Genomic DNA, 21799 nt, shown 5'->3' with positions numbered 1-21799 from the left:
ATGCCTAAAAATAGAGTACTTATGAATAAACAATGATCTTCTCATAAGATGAAATACTCGTAGCTAATAAAATTATGTTATAGAAGAATACTTAATGAAATGGAAAAAAGTTTATGGTACAATGTTAAATGAGAAAAACAAAGCTATAAAACAGTATGTGCAGAATGAGCCCATTTTGGTAAAGAAGAAGATGTAATTTTAAGCATATAAAATGTTAGAAACAAAGATATCAAATTATGAACAGCAGTTATTTCAGAACTATGAGACTTTTTTTTCTTTGTGGTGTTTCATATTCCATGACATTTCTATAATGAAATTTAACTATAACATGTATATAATCCCATAAATAAATATCAGTTTAAGTTAAAATTTGAGGAAATCCAATGAGAATGATAATTGATTGCTATTGTTGCTGTTCAGTTGCTAAGTCGTGTCTGACTCTGCGACCGCCTGGAATGCAGCATGCCAGGCTCCTCTGTCCTCCACTATCTCCCAGAGTTTGCTCAAATGCATGTCCATCGAGTAGGTGATACAAATGATCTCATCCTCTGCCACCCCTTTCTCCTTTTGCCTTCAATAGCCAAGTGCTATCCTCTGAAGGTCTATCTAGGGCAAAGAAGGTAACACATTTTTGTAGCGATGGATGGGTTTCCTGAAAGCCACCTCCTCCAAGTCTCAGAGCTGCAGAGGGGCAGCCCGGCTTGGCTGGGGTGGTTCTCCTTGGAGTCCCAGCTTCCTGCTCTGGATGGAGAGATGGTGACTGACAGCACTGTCTGTGGGCACACCAGCTGGTCCCCCTGTCCCCTCAGGCGGGCAGGTTTTATACGAGTGGGGTGGGGGTGGCTGGCTCCTGGGAGTGCTGAGGAGGAGAGCTGCTCACAGGGCAGAGCAGGGCGTCCAGTGGTGGCGAAGCCTCTGCCTCTCTGGGATGATGTCTGCTCACAGCGCTGCCTCCAAAGACAGAAGCTTTTATTCTTTCTGAACAAAAGCAGCAGCTCGCTAAATTCAACTGTGGTTATGGGTGTGGAGATTTCTGAGACGGCAGAGAGGCCAACTGAACACACATCCTAAGCACATTTGATTTGATCACTTTTGTCCCTGGAACGGGGGTTTGTTGGCACGTTTGGGGCTGTTTTCATCAGGGTTCCCGGGATTTAGAGCTAATAACCGGCCTAAGAACTGTGAGACCCACCTGGTCTCTGCACTTCTGTTACTTTCTTATTTCATGATTTTGTGAAAGAAATGTGTCTGCAAGATATAAGAGACAGCTTCTGAAAACTATGGGTGCAACACCTGCAAATCTCGTCTTTGGGGGCAGGAAGAAATGGAAAGAGGATGGGGAAAGAGGGTAGAGAGAGAGGTGATGTGGGGATGGGAAACGGGCAGACAGAGGAAGGAAGAAACAGGGGGCCTGCTTTCCTGGGGCCGTGCTCCAGCCTGAATCTTGAATCAGAACCAGGCCTTGTACAAACTCAACGTGACATTTAATACCACCCCGTTTCTGGGATTAAATGTTACACTAATAAAAAGAGAGCCGCAAGACAAACAGTTGTGCCCTGGAAGTGGAGAGGGAAGCGGCTGTGCAAAGCTCAGGGCCTGAAACTGAGCTGCTTCCACCTGTTACTGCCTGCTGCAAATCTGCCCAGTGTGATTTATTTGCTGGCAAATTCAGCACAGGTGCGTATTCTAACCATTTACTGCGGAAGCAAGAATTACAAACCCTACCTTGCAGAGAGGGAAGGCCAAGCTGCAGCAAACCTAGAGCCCCCCACCCCAGCATCTGACTCAGGTGGTCCCAGGATGGCCGCTCAGCCAGGGTGTGCAGTTTCAGGACAGCAAACAGTTCTTTTGCAGAAATCCCAACTGAAGATAAATCAAGGTAGTGGCCCTTGGACAAGTGGTTTTATTTGTTAAAACTCATCTTTGAATACTTTAAAGGCTAAAGCTCCAATACTTTGGCCACCTGATGCGAAGAGCCCACTTACTGGGAAAGATCCTGATGCTGGGAAAGATTGAGGGCAGGAGGCGAAGGGGGCAATAGAGGATGAGAAGGTTGGATGGCATCACCGACTCAATGGACATAAGTTTGAGCAAACTCTGGGAAATACTGAAGGACAGGGAAGCCTGGAGTTCTTCAGCCCATGGGGTTGCAAAGAGTCAGACATGACTGAGTGACTCAACAACAACAACAACACAGTGGGCTTCATCTAAAAACCAAAAAAAAAAAAAAAATTAACTGGCAGGACAAGATACTCTGCTCCTACTAGTTAGAGTGAGTGTGTGTGTGCGTGTGCACTCAGCTGTGTCTGACTCTTTGCAGACCCCATGGACTGTAGCCTGCCAGGCTCCTCTATCCATGGGATTTTCCAAGCAAGAATACTAGAGTGGGTTGCTACTGCCTTCTCTGCTGTTTAACTATACTTATCCATTCAACCTCAGTTACTTCTTCCCATAGTCCCTGGTCACAAACAGAATGTTTACAGTTAGTGAGCTGAATATTATTAGACTTCTATCACTGACAGAAACAGCATTAGCCAAGGCCTTACCCTAAATCACAGAGAAAATTTCTTACACACCATTGGCTATCCCCGTGTACAGCACCTAGCACCTCGTTAGGAGGTCTGAGTGGCATTTGGGTGGCAATCTGGTACAGCTTTCACTCACATACATCATAGATGTTGATGAGTAAAGTGCTACATCATCAATGGAAAAGTAGGGAGAGGATATGAACAGATCACAGAGGAAATACAAATGACATTTGAAAACATGAATGAAATGTTCCACTGTGCTTATAATCCAATCAATGCCACATTAAAATAAGAGATACTTATGCCAAAATTTGGGGGCTGATGTATCAATGACATCTGCAACCCACTTTCAGATGATTTGGCAAATGTAAGAGAAATGCATGTGTATAAATAAATGTCATGAGTACTGCAAGGGGTCACAGCAGATGAATGCAGGTGAGGAGTACATATATTTCTAAGTTCAGGAATATGCATGCAGTACTCTTTTTAACAGTAAAAAAGAAACAAATAGATGGTTAGTATGCATATCTATATGGTGGAATGTTAGTCATACATTAAAATTATGTCTTTTGTTTAATGGCATAGGAGAATCCTCACAACTTAGTGAAAAGTGAAAAAAATCATATTAAATCATATGTAGTATGATACTCAGTTTTTGAATACAAAATGTGATTAAAAGGAAATATTCCAAAATGTCCACATTGGTTACTTCTGATTCTAGTAATTTAAAATATAAGATTTTCTACATTTTCCAAATGTATGTACTATTCTTATAAAGAGAGAAAACACTTGAGAACTTTTTTCAAGAATGATGATATAAGAAACACTTTTACACTTTCAAGTTAAGTTAAAAAATCTCTCTTTGCATCCCACTGTCAGCAGGAGGAGAGGCGAAGCTGAATCTTCGATGCTGGGGCTGAACACCTTTAGGAAGACGCCCAAAGTGTACACATGGAGCGAGCTCGAATCTGAGCCACAGCTGTTGGTTTTAGGATTCACGTTTCTATAAGCAAGCATCCTTAGCATGGCACTCAGGTGGTACTAAAGAGACAAATCGAAAAAAAAACAAAAACTCAGGAGGTCAGATGGACCTTTCAGATTATTCTCCCCAACTCTTCCTCAAACTGAGATCCTACCTGAGCCCAGTGGCAGAGAGGTGGGCTTCCATTTGCATTCTTGTCCTGGGGGCCACAAGGTGAAGATGAAGAGGCTAGGGTGAAGCACACAGCAGTTCAGTTCCGTCACTCAGTCGTGTCCGACTGTTTGCGACCCCATGCACTGCAGCACGCCAGGCCTCCCTGTCCATCACCAACTCCCGGAGTTCACTCAGACTCATGTCCATCGAGTCGGTGATGCCATCCAACCATCTCATCCTGTTATCCCCTTCTCCCACCTTCAATCTTTCCCAGCATCAGGGTCTTTTCCAATGAGTCAGTTCTCCGCATCAGGTGGCCAAAGTACTGGAGTTTCAGCTTCAGCATCAGTGAATATTCAGGACTGATTTCCTTTAGGATGGACTGGTTGGATCTCCTTGCAGTCAAATACTGGCTTTCTGGCATACATTTTTGGTTCAGGAATTATTTAAATATACATGTGACGTCTGGAGTTTGTATTAATATAAATATACATAGTATGTTCACTGAGAATGTTCAAAATCAGTTTTTAGTCAGATGGTGTTTTTCAGTTTAAAATGAATTCCCCCCTAATCTGTAGAATTTAGAAACCTGGTTTCTCCAGGTCCCACCTTGTGCACTTCAGTGAGCCTGTCCTGTAGGCTGGTGGCTCCCAGGCCTGTGGGTCGCTGGAATTCCCTGGGGAGCATCAATCATACTGACACCTGTGATGGCCTCTAGAAATTGTCATTCAAATAGTCTGGGGTATAGCTTCAGTGGTGTGATCTTCGAAAGGTCCCCAGATGATTCAAACGTGCAGACAAGTTTGGGAACTGCCTCTTTCATTCTCTATTTCCTTTTCTGACTTGTTTTTTTAAAAATCCACAAATAATTCTGAATAACTTCTGATCAACCATTTCTGCTTTCAGTAGACATGATGCTTCTGGGTCATTTATATTTGCATGTGGCTGAATGATATTTACCAGGCTTTTCGTGAAATGTTTAAAATGTCTCTTCTCCTACTTTAATGAGAACAATGGTGCCCTGGCATCAGAACCCCCAAACTGGAGGTTACAAACTGTCCTGATTCAGAGAAAGCTGAGGACCCCACTCTTCCCTGCGCCTTGATTACCCTCCTTTGGGTTACACAAAGTTTATGCTTAACCTCCCAGGATTTTGCAGAAATTGTTCTTTGAAGCAAGTCTGAAGCATGAGCTTGTGAACTCATTCAGACAATAAGTAAAGCCCGACACAAAAGAAGCAGTGTCCACAGATGCAGATGAAGAAGCCCAAAGCTGGAAGAGATGATGGTGTCCTTATCCCTGCCCACACATAATTGATATTAAAAGTGATTCCAAACCATAAAACAGTAAGAAAATTCCTAAAAATCTTTTTTTTTTTTTGGCATGGGAAATCAAGTCAATTCTTGTTGAAATGTAAAAATATTAAAAGAAAATGTTTATAGCCCACTTTGTTTGTGTCCTAAGCACACACTTTTTTTTTTTCAAGTCTTCATTGAATTTGTTACAATACTGCTTCTGCTTTATGTTTTGTTTTTTTGGCCCTGGGGCATATGGCATCCTAGTTCCCCAAACAGGGATTGAACCCACACACCCTGTATCAGAAGGCGAAGTCTTAAACACTGACTGTCAGGGAAGTCCCCTAATACCCCACACTTAACTGGCCTTTTAGGTACCCTGCATGGAGTGTCCTTGGTGAGTGTCTGTGATTCATCACCCAGTTATGATGACTCAGATCACTTAATATCCAACTTGCTAAAGAGAGAACAGTGATCATTATAGATTTTTACTTGATAAGAATATTCCCCTTTAGATTCAATCAATATTGCCAAGTTGTCTAAGATATATCACTGGGCTTGTTATGTTTAAAACACCAGAGGAGACTATATAAAAGATTTTCATGTTCATTTTTGAAAAGCAACTCTCACACGGCTCCAGCTAGTAACTCACTGTCTGTTCGACCTTACCTCAAGTTGCCTCTTACATCAGGATGGCAGATATAAATATGGACACAAATATTACTCTACTTTAACCGGGAGGGTTAGGAATGGCCCCATGGAGTGTGAGGCCATGGGACAACCAACCCCTTCCTCACAGAGGATATTGAGATAAGGGAAAATCAGTCTGCCTGAAAAGGCACTTGAAATTTCAAATAAGCACTCGTCCCAAGGAGAAGGATGTTGAGCGGCAGCAGGGAGCCATCCTACTGTTCTGAAGCTGTGATGCTGAAAGATCTCAGGAATAACTGTAATCATTTGAATTACTCTTCTGCTTCGATCCTTCCAACACTGCCACTGCAATTAGACTAAAATCCCAAACACATCCCTAGGCCCATAAAAATCCCTAATCTTGGGCCCCTCCTACCTCTCCAACCTCAGGTCTGACCGTCACCCTCTTGTTCATCAAGCTTCTTTCTGTTCCAGAAACAGGCCAACACTCTTCACACCCCAGGGAGTTTCCTGTGCCCGGCCTCTCTCTATGACTTATCTTTTAATGTGTGTCTATTTCATTTTAGATACTTTCCCATGATTCCACTGCCTCTCACTTTAAAGCATAAGCTCTAAGAGTGCAACGATTATGTGCATCTGACCTGCTTTACATCTGCCCGGGCACCGTAGAGAACCCTAGGTCCTGATAACAGGGGATGCTTGACCAATTCTCTTTCCAAGAAAGCCGACAGCAGGTGTGGCCCTCCCTTCAGCAGCCCCCAGAGGATCCCTGCTGGATACACGGATCTATAAGTACAGATAGAGCCAGGCAGCTTTTCACACTTGCCTCATGATACTTATACCCATAGATATAATTTTTCAGTGCATCCTGCTATCATTGTTTTGGGTCTGTTTACTGCCGAGACGTTCATTTTCGTAGAAGCATTAGACACGCAACAGGAAAAAAATGAGAACATTAGGCCCCTGAAAATAAAATTATTAGGATGCTAAGCAATGAAGGAGATGGCACGTCACACTGAGGCTACTACAGAGAGGCTCTGGAAGGCCTTTCAAGTGAACACTGGAACACCCACAACCAAAGCAAACTGCGAAACCAACAACATGCTGACGCTGTGCATTTTATCATCAGCCACTGTGATTTGTTTCTTCCTCTGCAGGGCACGACAAATGACACTGAAGTCAAAGCTCAACTTTTTTCCCCGTAAAGCCGTGACTATTTTCCTTGGAGCCTGGGCCCTCGACAACCATGCGGCTGCCAAGAATGTGCTCATCCTTTGAAACAAATGCTATGCTGAAACTGATGTTTTCAGATGCCAACTATATAACCTGAGAACGTCTATGTTATTTACATGCCTCTCGTACCAAGGAATCAATGCTTAGAATATCACTGCTGCTGATTCCTGAACGTAGTGGTCACATTTATGGTCTTTGGAGATGAAGAGTGACGTGCCATTAAAGTGCGCCCGCCTGAGTGGTCCTGAAATAACAATTTTGCTGATTTCTCTGTGACCTTTGATCTCATTACCAGCCTGCTCTAATGAAACAAATGAGCACACAGTCAAAATCATGCTTGTGATTCTTCAGTGCGGTTTTCCAGCCAAGTTTGTCTTTTGTTTTGTTTTGAAATACTCCTGCACGCGCGCACACACACATACACACACACACACACACACACACACACACCCCTGCCTGCTTGGTACTCCTCTGGGTTATTTACAAGGCATCTCCAAAACCAAATTTATATTTTTCCCCACCTATTCCTATTACATGTAACACCACTGCCACAACTGCTGCCACTCTTATTCGTAATCATCATAACTCCAGAGATATACTATTGTTTTTATCCCCAAATTTTACAGAAGAGTTTAGACTGGGTAGGTAATTTACCCAGAGTCATGCAGTCATAGGGACAGGCCCAGGATCTGAAGATATACTGGGTTTGTCCAGCACTCATTCTGTTAACCACCATCTCCTTACTTCAGTAAACAGCTTTAGCCCTCATTGAGTTACTTAAGTCAAAATTGTGGGGTTGCCCATTTACAGTTCCAACTCCTTTATCCATCTTCTCTATAACCAATGTGACTGCACACCCCATCAATCTCCTAAATTCATTTGGAAACCATTTACTTCTGTCTTCCCTGCTACTACTACACTCTGCCACCATCAACTCCTACCTAGGCAGTTACTGTAACAGGCTTCTAAATAGACTAGTCCCCAAGTTAGACCTTGCTGCACGATGATTACAAACAAAAAGGCAACGTGAACTCATCAGTCCCACATTCCCAATCTATCCCTCCCTCCACCCTTCCCCACTGTAGATAACCAACAAGGACCTATTGTATAGCACAGGGAAATCTGCTCAATATTCTGTAAAAACCTAAATGGGAAAAGAATTTGAAAGATAGATACATGTATATATGTAACTGAATCACTTTGCTGTACACCTGAAACTGACTCAAAATTGTTAATCAACTATGCTCCAATATAAAATAAAAATTAAACAAAAACTTACCAATTCCATAAACATCACAAAGTCCAGAGAAATAAAGGAACACTTTAATTAATTAACAACAATAACAAAAAGGAAATGTGAGTAATGAAATCATGTAGCAGTATTTGGGGTCATCCAGATAATTCAGATTATGTATATTTTTAAAACTTAGACTATCAATGTGAACCATTTCAAAACACTTCCTCAATTGTCGAGTAGATACAAGAACCCCCAGTGCCCAAGCTGACCCAGACTCATTCTTCAGATGGCAGCTTCACAGTCATTCCTTAGGGAACCATTCTCTGACTCTCGGAATAGGCTGGATCCTCAGAGCGGCCCATTTGTCACACCTACCTGTAGCTGTGTGATTGACATCTGCCTCCCTAGACTGGCAGCTTCGTGAGGGTAGGGACTGCAAGCTTTACCTTTTCACGTTGGTCTCAAATACCTAGTAGAGTGTTCAGCAAATAGCAGGGTTTCAAAGATTTGTGGGATAAATGAAATTTGTCCATAAATGAATGGAAATTAGAATGGCTTTGGTATTTTCTAATTCTGAATGTAATATATATTGTGTAGAAATTTCAGGCTATCTGGGAAAAGTTAAGAAAATAAAGTCAATTCCTGGGAGGAGCTAAGATGGCGGAGGAGTAGGACAGGGAGAACACTTTCTCCCCCACAAATTCATCAAAAGAACATTTAAACGCCGAGTAAATTCCACAAAACAACTTCTGAATGCCGGCAGAGGACATCAGGCACCCAGAAAAGCAACCCAAGTCTTCGAAAGGAGGTAGGAAAAAATATAAAAGACAAAAAAAGGGACAAAAGAGGGAGGGACGGAGTTCCATCCTGGGAAGGGAGTCTTAAAAAGAGAGAAGTTTCCAAACACCAAGAAACCTTCTCACTGCTGAATCTGTGCGGAGCCTTGGAAGCACAGAGGGCAACATAACAGGGAGGAAAAATAAATAAACAATTAAAACTCGCTGATTACGAGCCCTACGGTAACTCCCCCACTGAGAAGCAGCGCAGACGCCTGCGCACGCCACTAGCAAGCGGGGGCTGGGCAGGGAGGCATGGCGCTGGCTGCATCGCTTAAAGGATTTGGCCTGAATACCCCAAGCGCTATCTGAGTGAAATAATTTGGGCTAGCAAACCAGACTGTGGGAAATCTACCACACGAAAAGCCAGCCCTAACCTAAGACACCGCCAGGCCCGCGCACGGAACAAAGGACTGAACAGAGATAGCCGGCTGCAGACCATTCCCCTCCGGTGACAGGCAGCCAGAGCCAGAAGCGGGCAATCACAGCCCCAGAGAAACACTATCTATAAAACTGTAAGCAGGCTTCTTTGCTAACTAAGACTTCTTGGGGGTCTGGATGGTCAACATCCGCCTGAGAAGCTGCGCCGGTTGTACACCTAGATAACTGAGTGGCGGGGAGGCGATAAGTCGCAGCAATCGTGCTCGCCAAACACCTCATCATCTGAGCTGCTCGGACCTGGGAAGGGCACAAAACGCAGGCCCCACTGAGTCTGTGCCTCTGGGGACTACCCGAGTGCCTGAACCTGAGCGGCTTGGACCTGGGAGGTGCGAGCAGCCCAGGGCCGGCCATGGATGGTTCCCGGTGGAGCAACCTAGAGGCTGAGCAGTGTGGGCAGGGAGGCTACACACGCCGGGAGCGGGGGCAGACCCAGTGTGGCTGAGGCCCTGCGAGCGCACGCCAGTGTTATTTGCAGCGTCCCTCCCTCCCCACAGCATGACTGAACAAGTGAGCCTAAAAAACAAAAAAAAAGTGTCCTCCACCATCCCCTTTGTGTCACAGAGGAAACCAGACACTGAAGAGACCAGCAAACAGAAGAAGCGATAACAGAGGGAACTGCCTTGGAAGCTACAGGCAATAGATTAAAACCCTGTGGTTAGTACCGTCTACATAGGAAGGGGCCTATAGATCTTGAGAAATAAAAGCAGGAACAAGGAACTAGCCAAAAATGAACTGAACCCACAATACCAACAACAAAACCAGAGAAAGTCCTAGATATATTTTTACTATTTTTACAATCATTCTTTCTTTCTTTTTTTTTTAGGTTTTAAAAAAAATTTTAAGTCCTCTATTATTCCTTTAATTTTCACTTTTATAACCTACTATTACTTTGCAAAAAAAAAAAAGACCCTATTTTTTTTAAAATCAAACTTCATATATATATTTTTTATAATTTTTTTGACCTTGATTTTTTTTTCTTCTTTTCTTTAACATTGTATTTTTGGAATTCCAAACTCTACTCTAGATTTTTAATTTTAGCTTTTTGGTATTTGTTATCAATCTTGTACCTATATTTTTTTTTAATAATTTTTGTGACTTTTTTTTCCTCTCTTTCTCTTCTTCTTTTATATAATATTGTATACCTGAAATTCCAAACTGAACTCTAGATTTTTAATTTATGCTTTTTGGTATTTGTTATCAATTTTGTACCTATATTTTCTTTATAATTTTTGCGACTTTGTTTTTGTTTGTTTGTTTGTCTTTTTCTCTCTTTCTTTTTCTTCTTCTTTTTTTTAACATTGTATTTTTGAAATTCCAAACTCTAGAATTTTAACTTTTGCTTTTTGGTATTTGTTATCAATTTTATACCTATATTTTCTTTATAATTTTTGCGACTTTGTTTTTGTTTTTTTTTCTCTCTCTTTCTTTTCCTTCTTCTTTTCTTTAACATTGTATTTTTGAAATTCCAAACTCTACTCTAGATTTTTTATTTTTGCTTTTATGTATTTGTTACCAATTTTGTACCTTTAAGAACCCAATCTTCAGTACCCATTTTTCACTAGGGAGCGAGATTACTGGCTTGACTGCTCTCTCTCTCTTTGGACTCTCCTTTTTCTCCACGAGATCGCCTGTGTCTCCTCCCTAACCCCTCTCTACTCTACCCAACTCTGTGAATTTCTGTATGTTCCAGACGGTGGAGAACACTTAGGGAACTGATTACTGGCTGGATCTGTCTCCCTCCTTTTCATTCCCCTCTTTTATCCTCTTGGCCACCTCTGCCTCCTTCCTCCTTCTTCTCTTCTCTGTATAACTCCGTGAACATCTCTGAGCGGTCCAGTTGTGGAGTGCACATAAGGAAGTGATTACTGGCTAGCCCACTTTCTCCTCTATTGATTCCACCTCATCTCATCCAGGTCACCTCTAACTCCCTCCTCCCTCTTCTATTCTCCATGTAACGCTGTGAACCTCTCTGGGTGACCCTCACGGCAGAGAAACTTTTCATCTTTAACGTAGATGTTTTATCAATGGTGCTGTATAGAAGAAGAAGTTCTGAAACTACTGTAAAAATAAGACCAATAACTGGAAGCAGGAAGCTTAAGTCCAAACCCTGACTTCAGGGAACTCCTGACTCCAGGGAACATTAATTGACAGGAGCTCATCAAATGCCTCCATACCTACACTGAAACCGAGCACCACACAAGGGCCAACAAGTTCCAGGGCAAGAAATACCAAACAAATTCTCCAGCAACAAAGGAACACAGCCCTGAGCTCCAAGATACAGGCTGCCCAAAGTCACCCCAAAACCACAGACATCTCATAACTCATTACTGGACATTTCATTGCACTCCAGAGAGAAGAAATCCAGCTCCACCCACCAGAACACCAACACAAGCTTCCCTAACCAAGAAACCTTAACAAGTCACAGTGTGAGGAAATGCCAAAGTAAAGAGAACTCCACAAACTGCCAGAATACAGAAAGGACACCCCAAACACAGCAATTTAAACAAGATGAAGAGACAGAGGAATACCCAGCAGATAAAGGAATAGGATAAATGCCCACCAAACCAAACAAAAGAAGAAGAGATAGGGAATCTACCTGATAAAGAATTCCGAATAATGATAGTGAAATTGATCCAAAATCTTGAAATCAAAATGGAATCACAGATAAATAGCCTGGAGACAAGGAATGAGAAGATGCAAGAAAGGTTTAACAAGGACCTAGAAGAATTAAAAAAGAGTCAATATATAATGAATAATGCAATAAATGAAATTAAAAACACTCTGGAGGCAACAAATAGTAGAATAACAGAGGCAGAAGATAGGATTAGTGAATTAGAAGATAGAATGGTAGAAATAAATGAATCAGAGAGGAAAAAAGAAAAACGAATTAAAAGAAATGAGGACAATATCAGAGACCTCCAGGACAATATTAAACACTACAACATTTGAATCATAGGGGTCCCAGAAGAAGAAGACAAAAAGAAAGACCATGAGAAAATACTTGAGGACATAATAGTTGAAAACTTCCCTAAAATGGGGAAGGAAATAATCACTCAAGTCCAAGAAACCCAGAGAGTCCCAAACAGGATAAACCCAAGGAGAAACACCCCAAGACACATATTAATCAAATTAACAAAGATCAAACACAAAGAACAAATATTAAAAGCAGCAAGGGAAAAACAACAAATAACACACAAGGGAATTCCCATAAGGATAACAGCTGATCTTTCAATAGAAACTCTTCAAGCCAGGAGGGAATGGCAAGACATACTTAAAGTGATGAAAGAAAATAACCTACAGCCCAGATTATTGTACCCAGCAAGGATCTCAATCAAATATGAAGGAGAAATCAAAAGCTTTACAGACAAACAAAAGCTGAGAGAATTCAGCACCACCAAACCAGCTCTCCAACAAATACTAAAGGATATTCTCTAGACAGGAAACACAAAAACGGTGTATAAATTCAAACCCAAAACAATAAAGTAAATGGCAATGGGATCATACTTATCAGTAATTACCTTAAACGTAAATGGGTTGAATGCCCCAACCAAAAGACAAAGACTGGCTGAATGGATACAAAAACAAGACCCCTACATATGCTGTCTACAAGAGACCCACCTCAAAACAGGGGACACATACAGACTGAAAGTGAAGGGCTGGAAAAAGATTTTCCATGCAAATAGGGACCAAAAGAAAGCAGGAGTAGCAATACTCATATCAGATAAAATAGACTTTAAAACAAAGGCTGTGAAAAGAGACAAAGACGGTCACTACATAATGATCAAAGGATCAATCCAAGAAGAAGATATAACAATTATAAATATATATGCACCCAACACGGGAGCACCGCAATATGTATGACAAATGCTAACAAGTATGAAAGGAGAAATTAACAATAACACAATAATAGTGGGAGACTTTAATACCCCACTCACACCTATGGATAGATCAACTAAACAGAAAATTAACAAGGAAATACAAACTTTAAACAATACAATAGACCAGTTAGACCTAATTGATATCTATAGGACATTTCATCCCAAAACAATGAATTTCACCTTTTTCTCAAGCGCACATGGAACCTTCTCCAGGATAGATCACATCCTGGGCCATAAATCTAGCCTTGGTAAATTCAAAAAAATAGAAATCATTCCAAGCATCTTTTCGGACCACAATGCAGTAAGATTAGATCTCAATTACAGAAGAAAAACGATTAAAAACTCCAACATATGGAGGCTGAACAACACGCTGCTGAATAACCAACAAATCACAGAAGAAATCAAAAAAGAAATCAAAATTTGCATAGAAACGAATGAAAATGAAAACACAACAACCCAAAACCTGTGGGACACTGTAAAAGCAGTCCTAAGGGGAAAGTTCATAGCAATACAGGCACACCTCAAGAAACAAGAAAAAAGTCAAATAAATAACCTAACTCTACACCTAAAGCAACTAGAAAAGGAAGAAATGAAGAACCCCAGGGTTAGTAGAAGGAAAGAAATCTTAAAAATTAGGGCAGAAATAAATGTAAAAGAAACAAAAGAGACCATAGCAAAAACCAACAAAGCCAAAAGCTGGTTCTTTGAAAGGATAAATAAAATTGACAAACCATTAGCCAGACTCATCAAGAAACAAAGGGAGAAAAATCAAAACAATAAAATTAGAAATGAAAATGGAGAGATCACAACAGACAACACAGAAATACAAAGGATCATGAGACTACTATCAACAATTATATGCCAATAAAATGGACAACGAGGAAGAAATGGACAAATTCTTACAAAAGTACAACTTTCCAAAACTCGACCAGGAAGAAATAGAAAATCTTAACAGACCCATCACAAGCACGGAAATTGAAACTGTAATCAAAAATCTTCCAGCAAACAAAAGCCCAGGTCCAGACGGCTTCACAGCTGAATTCTACCAAAAATTTAGAGAAGAGCTAACACCTATCCTGCTCAAACTCTTCCAGAAAATTGCAGAGGAAGGTAAACTTCCAAACTCATTCTATGAGGCCACCATCACCCTAATACCAAAACCTGACAAAGATCCCACAAAAAAAGAAAACTACAGGCCAATATCACTGATGAACATAGATGCAAAAATCCTTAACAAAATTCTAGCAATCAGAATCCAACAACACATTAAAAAGATCATACACCATGACCAAGTGGGCTTTATCCCAGGGATGCAAGGATTCTTCAATATCCGCAAATCAATCAATGTAATACACCACATTAACAAATTGAAAAATAAAAACCATATGATTATCTCAATAGATGCAGAGAAAGCCTTTGACAAAATTCAACACCCATTTATGATAAAAACTCTCCAGAAAGCAGGAATAGAAGGAACATACCTCAACAGAATAAAAGCTATATATGACAAACCCACAGCAAACATTATCCTCAATGGTGAAAAATTGAAAGCATTTCCTCTAAAGTCAGGAACAAGACAAGGGTGCCCACTTTCACCATTACTATTCAACATAGTTTTGGAAGTTTTGGCCACAGCAATCAGAGCAGAAAAAGAAATAAAAGGAATCCAAATTGGAAAAGAAGAAGTAAAACTCTCACTGTTTGCAGATGACATGATCCTCTACATAGAAAACCCTAAAGACTCCACCAGAAAATTACTAGAACTAATCAATGATTATAGTAAAGTTGCAGGATATAAAATCAACACACAGAAATCCCTTGCATTCCTATACACTAATAATGAGAAAACAGAAAGAGAAATTAAGGAAACAATTCCATTCACCATTGCAACGGAAAGAATAAAATACTTAGGAATATATCTACCTAAAGAAACTAAAGACCTATATATAGAAAACTATAAAACACTGGTGAAAGAAATCAAAGAGGACACTAATAGATGGAGAAATATACCACGTTCATGGATTAGAAGAATCAATATAGTGAAAATGAGTATACTACCCAAAGCAATTTATAGATTCAATGCAATCCCTATCAAGCTACCAACTGTATTCTTCACAGAGCTAGAACAAATAATTTCACAATTTGTATGGAAATACAAAAAACCTCGAATAGCCAAAGCTATCTTGAGAAAGAAGAATGGAACTGGAGGAATCAACCTACCTGACTTCAGGCTCTACTACAAAGCCACAGTCATCAAGACAGTATGGTACTGGTACAAAGACAGAAATATAGATCAATGGAACAAAATAGAAAGCCCAGAGATAAATCCACGCACATATGGACACCTTATCTTTGACAAAGGAGGCAAGAATATACAATGGATTAAAGACAATCTCTTTAATAAGTGGTGCTGGGAAATCTGGTCAACCACTTGTAAAAGAAAGAAACTAGAACACTTTCTAACACCATACACAAAAATAAACTCAAAATGGATTAAAGATCTAAATGTAAGACCAGAAACTATAAAACTCCTAGAGGAGAACATAGGCAAAACACTCTCCGACATATATCACAGCAGGATCCTCTATGACCCGCCTCCCAAAATATTGGAAATAAAAGCAAAAATAAACAAATGGGACCTAATTAAACTTAAAAGCTTTTGCACAACAAAGGAAACTATCAGCAAGGTGAAAAGACAGCCTTCAGAATGGGAGAAAATAATAGCAAATGAAGCAACTGACAAACAACTAATCTCAAAAATATACAAGCAACTCCTACAGCTCAACTCCAGAAAAATAAATGACCCAATCAAAAAATGGGCCAAAGAACTAAATAGACATTTCTCCAAAGAAGACATACAGATGGCTAACAAACACATGAAAAGATGCTCAACATCACTCATTATCAGAGAAATGCAAATCAAAACCACTATGAGGTACCATTTCACGCCAGTCAGAATGGCTGCGATCCAAAAGTCCACAAGCAATAAATGCTGGAGAGGGTGTGGAGAAAAGGGAATCCTCTTACACTGTTGGTGGGAATGCAAACTAGTACAGCCACTATGGAGAACAGTGTGGAGATTCCTTAAAAAACTGGAAGTAGAACTGCCTTATGATCCAGCAATCCCACTGCTGGGCATACACACTGAGGAAACCAGAAGGGAAAGAGACACGTGCACCCCAATGTTCATCGCAGCACTGTTTATAATAGCCAGGACATGGAAGCAACCTAGATGTCCATCAGCAGATGAATGGATAAGAAAGCTGTGGTACATATACACAATGGAGTATTACTCAGCCATTAAAAAGAAATCATATGAATCAGTTCTAATGAGATGGATGAAACTGGAGCCTATTATACAGAGTGAAGTAAGCCAGAAAGAAAAACACCAATACAGTATACTAACACATATATATGGAATTTAGAAAGATGGTAACAATAACCCTGTATACGAGACAGCAAAAGAGACACTGATGTATAGAACAGTCTTATGGACTCTGTGGGAGAGGGAGAGGGTGGGGAGATTTGGGAGAATGGCATTGAAACATGTATACTATCATGTATGAAATGAGTCACCAGTCCAGGTTCGATGCATGATACTGGATGCTTGGGGCTGGTGCACTGGGACGACCCAGAGGGATGGTATGGGGAGGGAGGAGGGAGGAGGGTTCAGGATGGGGAACACATGTATACCTGTGGCGGATTCATTTTGATATTTGGCAAAACCAATACAATATTGTAAGGTTTAAAAATAAAATAAAATAAAGTCAATTCCTTTCCAGTTTTCTTTTTTCTTCACATTGGACTTGATCAACATTTATTTGCATCTGCTGAGAATCGACTTTGTGGGAAGTATCTTTAAACCATGTGTATATGACTGAAAATCCGTGGGATTTCCCCCTTATTAGGTACCAAATGTGCCCAAATTTTGGGAAAGGACACAAGATTAATCTTCCCCTCACTCTTTTTTGCCATATTGAACTTGTCCACATCAGTTTCTAATTTGATCTGGGGCATATAAGTAGCATTGCCCTAAATGCTGGTTCTTCCATCTTCCCTCTCTTTGGCACATTCTTTCCCATCCTCATCATACCTTGCTAGACAGTAGAATCAGTTGTGTTATATAATATACACTAAGGATTCAGCTATTTGTACTCAGCAAAAATACAATAACAGCATAAAAGAATTGAGAACAAAAGAAAAATACTTTAGATAATGTGGGACAAGCCATCCACCACCTTCTTGACTTGCTGGAGGTAGGGGCATGAACCCTTGGGCCTTCTCAGTTCTTGCCTTACTTGCCTTTCATAATAAGGACTGTCTTATTATATGCATTATAAATGTAGGAATATACACTCAATTTCCTAGTCCTTGGGTCACATTCTGTTGCATTTCATACTGTGTTCTCCCCTCTCTGCTTTCATTTACCTGTTACCTTAGGATGGTGTATCCTCCTTCAATTGACCACATATTTATTCCTCAAGGCCCAGCTCAAATACCACTTTATCAGCATCCTGGCATCCCCGATCAGAATTAGCCAAAGCTTCTACTGCACCCTCACCACAAAATTGTATACTTCTCTTTACTACTCTTTGCTGCCAGCTGTGGACTGGGACTTGCTGTCTAATGTCAGAACTGGATCACAAGCTCCTTGAGAAGAGGTATCATACATATTTTTGTGTCCCTGGCAGGTAGCCCAGAGCCTGCGTAAGCTTTTGATAATTTATGCTTGATAATAAAACAGAACCTCATGAAATTTTCTTTGACCTATAACCTATTAAAACATCCACGATACAAATTCTCAGTTACAGTGTTCAGTGTTGTGCTTGGTCCCAGGTCTACCCCCTCAATGGATTGCTTGTTTAATTTAATACACTCAAGTTTTATTCTCAGGAATGATAGTTAACACTAAGCCAGAGCTTAAAACTTTATGAGGTACAGTGTAATCTATAAAAATATTGAATCACTGTGTTGTACACTTGGGCTTTCCTGGTGGCTCAGATAGTAAAGAATCCGCCCGCAACGCAGGAGACCTGGGTTTGATTCCTGGCTTGGGAAGATCTCCTGGAGAAGGGAATGGCAACCCAGTCCAGTACTCTGGGCTGGAGAATTCCATGGACTGTATAGTCCATGGAGTCGCAAAGAGTTGGACATGACTGAGCAACTGTCACTTTCATGTTGTACACCTAAAACTAATGTACTATTGTAAATCTAATCTTTCTATTTTTGGGGGCTCCAAAATCACTGCAGATGGTGACTGCAGCCATGAAATTAAAAGACGCTTACTCCTTGGAAGGAAAGTTCTGTCCAACCTAGATAGCATATTCAAAAGCAGAGACATTACTTTGCCAACAAAGGTTCGTCTAGTCAAGGCTATGGTTTTCCCGTGGTCATGTATGGATGTGAGAGTTGGACTGTGAAGAAGGCTGAGCGCCGAAGAATTGATGCTTTTGAACTGTGGTGTTGGAGAAGACTCTTGAGAGTCCCTTGGACTGCAAGGAGATCCAACCGGTCCATTCTGAAGGAGATCAGCCCTGGGATTTCTTTGTAAGGAATGATGCTCAAGCTGAAACTCCAGTACTTTGGCCACCTCATGAGAAGAGTTGACTCATTGGAAAAGACTCTGATGCTGGGATGGATTGGGGGCAGGAGGAAAAGGGGATGACAGAGGATGAGATGGCTGGATGGCATCACTGACTCGATGGCCGTGAGTCTGAGTGAACTCCGGGAGTTGGTGATGGACAGGGAGGCCTGGTGTGCTGCAATTCATGGGGTCTCAAAGAGTCGGAGATGACTGAGTGACTGAACTGAACTGAACTGAACTGAAATCCTTCTAAAAGAACATTAAGGAGAAGCAGAAAGCTGGAAACAAAACTCTCTAAAGTCCTAAACTTCCATATTCTCCCATCCAAGTACTAAGCCCGACCCTGCTTCGTTTTTGAGATCAGATGAGAGTGTCCACATTCAGGGTAGTATGGCCATAGACTAAACTTCCATATTCTTAGAAGAACACACCTATCATAATGTTAAAATACCAATTATATAACAAAATTTAGACACGTCACCAGGGACAAAAAGTAGCTATTATCTGTTTGGTTCCACATAAATAGCTATTGTTTATTGTTTAGTAATTACCACCATCTGTCATTTAAAATTTTCACACCATCTGTCAATAACTGCATGCAGAACGCAGCTGATTCATACCTCTTCTTGTTGGTCAGATGCAATGTGCTCTACCCAGATAACTATTAGCAAAGAACAATGCTTGACTTCTGTACCCAACTTCATTTGTCACAGAGGGAATCTCACCTTAAGTCCATCAATTCAAAATAGGAGTCTCTCATCTTGTGTATAAACTAGAACTAATTTTCATATTTTGGTTTTTAACTTCTATTGTTGAAAATTTCAAACATATACATGAGGAGAAATACAATAAAGACCCCAATACCTCAATAAACCCTCATCAGCAGCTTCAGTGATAATCAACTCACAGTCAATGTGTTTTCATCCCTATCTTCCTCTCCCTGCTTACCTTAAATTATTTGGAAACTAATCCTCGACATAATATTATTTAATCTATAAATATTTCAAGCTCTTGGAAAAAAGACCTAACCACAATGCTATTGTCACACCTAAAACAGGAACAATAATTCACATTCACCCAATGAGCCCATTTTGATCCTGCTGCAGAAATGGATCTCGTTAAACATCTCCCTGTATACAGCTCAAAAGCCCTTTATAAACTGTACACGTGATGACTGACTATTACAATGCTACTTGAAGGGCGAAGAAAACCAGCTCGTTCCCTGAATGCTGCTTCATACTGAACTCAGTTTTTGGGGAGGGGTTGCATATTTTACTCCTTATAAGGTAAAGAAAATGGTCATTGGCACCCACACTACGGGAACAACCCCGACAGCCACTTTTTGTACACTGCCCAGGGTTACAAATGCATGTAATTGCCTGCTGGACTTCAGCTGTACATGTGAACAACTGGTTTTCCACACAGCAACCATTCATTTTACAATCTCACATCTCCCCTAACGAATTTCCTATGAATACTGGTACTAAAGAACCTGAAAGAGGAAAGACCTCTTTTTAAAGTTAAATGCCATATTTGTCAAAAGGTTGCTGCAGAATTTTTTCCTTACCCATCAGATAAAAAGGACATTTATGCAAAGAAATGTCTTTCTGTGAGCCCAATATTGAATTTTCCATTGTTGGTGCTCAGTGTCTCTTGGGAGGCTCTTAATTGAATCAGTCTTGAAAGGTTTTCTTTGTGTTTTCCCTCAGACCCTCTTACGGATTACAGAAGCATTGATAGTGAGCACAGCTCTAGTGGAAGATGCTGTCATCTCATTATTCAGTCTGGTCTCTGTCTCAATAGCTCATGCCTCTTAAGTGGCTGGCATGCTATCAGGTCAAAAAGAGGTCAAGGTAGCCAGACACAGGAAGCAGTAGCTCTTCACAGGGGACAGGAGAATAGTGGTGGAGAGAAAGAGATGGTACTGCTGCTGCTGCTGCTAAGTCGCTTCAGTCGTGTCCAACTCTGTGCGACCCCATGGACTGCAGCCTACCAGGCTCCTGTGTCCATGGGATTTTCCAGGCAAGAGTACTGGAGTGGGGTGCCATTGCCTTCTCTGACCCTAGTGCATACTCCAGACTAATTTACCCAAGTATAGAGGAAGGTCCACACATTTACCCAATGAAGACCAGGGAACATAACAGAATTCTGCAATGGTTTCTGAAGGCAAGGCACAGTAAGAATCAAGAGCTTACGGGGTGGGTCATGCACAGGCGGCATGGCTTTCATGTGGCTACTTGCCATGCCAGGATTGTTTTCCCACATGCATCATCTTAATCTGAAAACTTGGCCGTGAAAGGCTAGCCATCAGGATATGATTCCTGTCTCTGTCTAAATGCTGCAGCTGAATTACTTGCAACTTTTCCTGTTCTATATTGAATAGTCAGACATCTTCTTGATTTAAGCTTTATTTCTTTAAAGAATCCTCCTCTGCCTCAGTGCCCCATCTAAAGCCCCCCATGTCTGATCATGTCCTCACTGACATATATGAACCATCATTTTCAAATAAACTAGAAACAGTGCTGACTAATGCTTTAAACCTCTCAAGGCATTTTTTTGTGTGCGCTCTCATTGATGCACACAAAAACACTTTGCCAAAAAACACTTCATTACACTCAACAGTAGACGCAGCAAAAGAAGGGAGAAGACAGGCGATTTGAACAGGTTCACGAAAAGTAAGTTAGTATCAAGATGAAAACTTGAACAGGATCCTTAATTCCTTGTCTGACATTGTTTCCACATTATCTCACTTAAGAGGAGATTCTGAAAAACAATCAGCCCTTCTAGACTGTTGGGAAATAGTTTTCCAATATCCTTGGCCCATGTAAGTTCAATGACACATTCTATACATACATACCGGAGAAGGCAATGGCACCCCACTCCAGTACTCTTGCCTGGAAAATCCATGGATGGAGGAGCCTGGTAGGCTGCAGTCCATGGGGTCCCTAAGAGCCAGACATGACTGAGTGACTTCACCTTCA

General features: G+C 40.9%; 1 protein-coding gene and 1 long non-coding RNA gene across 5 annotated transcripts in view; one reads left to right on the top strand and one right to left on the bottom strand.

Annotated features, from left to right (window-relative positions):
• Positions 1-7192, top strand: part of LOC147378484 (uncharacterized) — a 48974-nt gene extending 41782 nt beyond the window's left edge. Inside the window, exon 2 of the long non-coding RNA XR_015147321.1 lies at positions 6767-7192. This is a non-coding gene — a long non-coding RNA (uncharacterized LOC147378484). The remainder of the gene's footprint in view (positions 1-6766) is intronic.
• The window catches only part of CERS6 (ceramide synthase 6), a 356329-nt gene that overhangs the window by 16435 nt on the left and 318095 nt on the right, over positions 1-21799 (bottom strand). The window lies entirely within an intron of this gene.

The sequence above is a fragment of the Bos grunniens genome, chromosome 2, assembly GCF_055505025.1.
Source record: "Bos grunniens cultivar Pamir isolate PY7600 chromosome 2, Bosgru_T2T1.0, whole genome shotgun sequence".
Classification (NCBI taxonomy): domain Eukaryota; kingdom Metazoa; phylum Chordata; class Mammalia; order Artiodactyla; family Bovidae; genus Bos; species Bos grunniens.
The sequence above is the reverse complement of the archived record's forward strand: the minus strand, read 5'-3'. Positions and strand labels throughout refer to the sequence as shown.